Genomic DNA, 4702 nt, shown 5'->3' on the forward strand with positions numbered 1-4702 from the left:
TATTACTCAGCCATAAAAAAGAATGAAATAATGTCATTTGCAGCGACATGGATGGACCTAGAGATTGTCATACTGAGTGAAGTAAGTCAGAGAAAGACAAATATATGATATCACATACACATGGAATCTAAAAATATGGCACAAGTGAACCTATTTACAAAACAGAAATAGAGTCACAGATGTAGAAAACAAATGTATGGTTACCAAGGGGGAAAAGGGGGGGAGGGATAAATTGGGAGATTGGGACTGGCATATACACACTACTATACATAAAAATATAAGAACCTACTGTATGGCACAGGGAACTCTACTCAGTACTCTGTGATGACCTACATGGGAGTAGAATCTAAAAAAGAGTGGATATATGTATATGTATAACAGATTCACTTTGCTGTACAGCAGAAACTAATACAACATTTTAAATCAACTATACTCCAATAAAAATTAATTTAAAAATAAAATAAAAACAAAAAAATAAAGGTGGAAGTTTCAAGCAATGACATAATGAGAGGATGGATTTAAAATATCTGATAATAGAAGGGTAGAGGGGAAGATGGCAGTTTAGGCTTATCCCTATATCAAACTTCCAATTTTATATTGCACAGTCTTTGCATGGGTCTTTTCTGATGAAATATAGTTCACAAAATATATAAATGAAAGCAATTCAAATCTTCATTAAGTCTCTTTAGATAATGCCAAAGTGACACAGTGAGAAGTAAATTTCTTAGTGTAAAGAAAAGTTATTCAAAATCTTCTTTGGGCAGGTGGACTGAGAATGTAGGAGGAAGGTGGGGGAGAGGCAGTGAGTACCACTAAATCATTTTCATGTATCCCTACCCTATGCATTTATAAAAAGTTATCTTTCTTCATTTCTAATGGGTGAACATGAGAGAAGTATGTGCTGAGTTAAATGGTCCCACTCCCTACATAGAAAGCATAGTTTCTTGGGCGATGATTATCTGTAGGTAGCACAACAGCGAAGAGGTGAATGCATAGGCATTGGAGGCAGGCAGACGTCTGTCTCTCCCTTTTACTGGCTATGGGTTTTGGGGAAGTTACTTAATCTATTTAATCCTATATTCACATCTGCAAAATGAGAAGTGTTATGGGCTGAATTGTGTCCTCCCAGAACTCAAATGTCAAAGTCTTAGCCACCAGTACTTCAGAATGGGACCTTATCTGGAAATATAAGTGTTGCAGATGTACTTAGGTAAGTTACAATGAGGTCAAACTGGAGTAGGGTGGGTCTCTAATCCAACATGACTTCTGTCCTTATTAAAAAGAGAAATTTGGACACAGAAACTTACAAGGGAGTATGCCATGTGAAGATGAAGGCAGAGATCAGGATGATGCTTCTAAAAGCCAAGGAACCAGCCCTGCCAACACCCTGATCTTAGACTTCCAGCCTCCAGAACTGTGAGACAGTGAATTTCTGTTGTTGAAGCATGGTATTTTGTTACAGCAGCCCTTGCGAACTAATACATTGATTAAAATAGTTACCAGTCCCATAGAATGGTACTGAGGATTAAATGAGGTGATGCACAGGAAGTGTTTAATATGGTGATTGGCACATAGAAAGTACTTAAAAACTGGTTGCTGTTGTTATTGTTTAGAGTAGATTAATAGACTCAGCCAACAAGAAGCATATCTACTGAGATAAGACATACCCTGAAGTTGTTTCCCCAATATCCACCCCATGTCCTGGAGGATCCTGAATTTTCCAGTCACATGACACAGGTAGGACTGACTCTTCCCTCAATTCCAGGATGTACCCTGAGTGACCTAAACTCTTCACTGTAACTCCCCTTCCTCTCCCACAGGAACTGGATGGCAGATGAACAAGTAACCTAAGCCTGAACGAATTACCACATAGCATTACTCAGGCCATAGATGGGGGGCCCTGAGGTTACCTATGACCGAAGATAATTCAATCAGGGAGAATCTCTAGACTTTACTTTGACAGTTTGAAGAAAGATAGGTCTCCCACCCCTCCTACCCTTCAGGCTTGGAAATGAACAGAAAGAATGTAAATGTTGGTCCTTTGAGGGAATTCAAACTGGGAACAGAGCTGATGAGGGTAGAGGTGAGAGAATTTCAGAGTCATCGTGGCCCTGGTGACACCCTACAACCGCTGTATAGCAAATCCCATCAGCCTTACCTTTTTCCAGCTAGTCTGAGTTTGAGTTGGGTTCTCTTGTGAATGTGGCATATTTAGCAGGCAGGACTTTGTAGGAGAAAAGCAGGAAACAGCTTTATTCTTTTTCACTACTGCTCTTTAAATTTACCTGGTCAAGTCTCCCTTCTCTATCCATTGCAGTATATTGAGCAGACCACTTAGCTTTTCTGTCATTTTCAAGGTATTCGAATAGTCCTGTTTTCAGGTGCCAAAAGTCCAGGTTGATTTAAGTAAGAGCTTCCATTTCTGGCGTAGTTGAAAGCTTCTCAGGCCCATCTGGGCTTGGAAATCTGCAGGAGTGAAGGAGAGTCATGGTCTTTTCTCTATTCCTTTATCTTGTTTTCACCTCCTCCTCTATGCATCCTGCTGCTTTGGGGTCCCCCAGGGTCAGGATGGAAAGGAGAAATGGGAGGAAAAAAATAGGGTCTAACTTGATGGTGATGGTTTAATCCAGCATCAGTGCTCTCCTGTGGCTGATGTCCAAATGCTGGCCTTCGGTCTCAGGGGATATTTTCATGACCTCTTCACAAACATGCCTCTGATAGGGCACAATTGCTAGGTTGGGCATTGTGCCCTATGGCTGACCTTTCAGAGATCATTACCTTCAGCATCCTTGAACTTCTCTATGAACTGACACGGAGTAATTTCCAGGATGAAAAAATGCATGGTGTGGAAAGAGTGCCCATAGTATGCTACCTTTTGTATAATAAAGAAGAGGATACACATGTAGTATCTGCTCAACAGTGCTCTGTGAGCCATAGACACTCTTGGCTCTAATGGAAGCAAAGTCATGAATAATATTTTCAATATCTACTTCTTTGCTTATTTTGTTTTCAGTTGAGACAATTACCGTGTTTGTTCATTTCTTTTGACCAAGAGGTGATCTTAAATAATTTTTAATTAAGCTGAAGTAAAATTATAGTAGTCTGTTTTAGGATAAATAAAATATTTAAATTTAAAATAATGTTATGAGTATTAATCTACTTACTTTTCAATTTTTCAATTTTTTTCAACTGCCTTACAGTCCTAGGAGAAAATCTGCCATTAAAAACTACTTTAAAACAGGTACATAGGGTGCTCATTTTTATTTTTTATTTTTTTTAATTTTTATTTATTTATTTATTTTTTTAATTTTTTAATTTTTTATTTTTTTATTTTTTTTGTGGTACGCGGGCCTCTCACTGTTGCGGCCTCTCCCGCTGCAGAGCACAGGCTCCGGACGCGCAGGCCCAGCGGCCACGGCTCACGGGCCCAGCCGCTCCGCGGCATGTGGGATCCTCCCGGACCGGGGCGCGAACCCGGCTCCCCCGCATCGGCAGGCGGACGTATAGGGTGCTCATTTTTATTGCCTCAGGTTCCAATATGGCTCAGCCTTACAATCATGGTTATTTAAAAATTTGATATTTTGTCATTACAGATTTTTGTATTAATTTTTATTTTTAAAATATTGCATTCAAATATTATTTATCTTAACTACTGATTTTTTTGTGCACCTTCCTCCCTTTTTCGTGCCCAGGGTGAACTCCTCACACTCCTCATGCTAATCTGGTCCTGCAGCTTAACTGTGCAAAAAGAAACATAAAAATGACAAACCAGAAATAATATGATTGATTATCTACAGGCAGTGGATGGAATGAGGGTAGAAGGGAAAAGGGGGACTGACACCTTTCTGAGCAATCCTTTTCATATATTTTTGACTTTTAGAGTCATGCAAATGTTTCACATACTAAAAAAATGAATAAAATATAATCAACAGGGATGGGATAGAGCCCCAAATTGAGTACACACAAAAACAGATGAACTGGACTGTTTCACAAATGAACAACATAACCATACTGGAGTGGGAGCAGAAAAGAACCAGCCCAAGCAACTTTGGAAAATAGTACTTTGACTATACACTGAAAGGGCAAAGAAAAAAATGAGCACAAATATTGCACTTTACTTACTAGTTTGTTTTTCTCACAGATGTGGATTAACACTTCTGAAACTACTTTATGTGTATTGGAGCCAATAAGTAAATATACTGTGGTTAATGAGACCCAGGTTTTTCACTGTCAGAGAAAGCAGTTAAAATAAAGGGAAAGGCTGAATGAAATCTATGTTGTTGGTTTGGAATTGGAGATATGAACTAATGGTACGTGTGCACATATATATATATATATATATGCACTCATACAGATAGATGGCATCCTACTACCAATGAGCACATCTAGTGCCCAGCTCTTTGTTTTTAAATACCATTATCCAATGAAAGGAATTAGGGCTGATTCCAGAGCTGGGGCAGGAAAGTACAAGATGAATGTAAAACAGAAAATAGGAACTGCATACACAAAAAATGATGGGATAGGGGCTTCCCTGGTGGCGCAGTGGTTGAGAGTCCGCATGCCGATGCAGGGGACACGGGTTCGTGCCCCGGTCCTGGAGGATCCCATATGCCGCGGAGCGGCTGGGCCCGTGAGCCATGGCCGCTGAGCCTGAGCGTCCGGAGCCTGTGCTCCGCAATGGGAGAGGCCACAGCAGTGAGAG

This window comes from Physeter macrocephalus, chromosome 2, assembly GCF_002837175.3.
Source record: "Physeter macrocephalus isolate SW-GA chromosome 2, ASM283717v5, whole genome shotgun sequence".
Lineage (NCBI taxonomy): Eukaryota > Metazoa > Chordata > Mammalia > Artiodactyla > Physeteridae > Physeter > Physeter macrocephalus.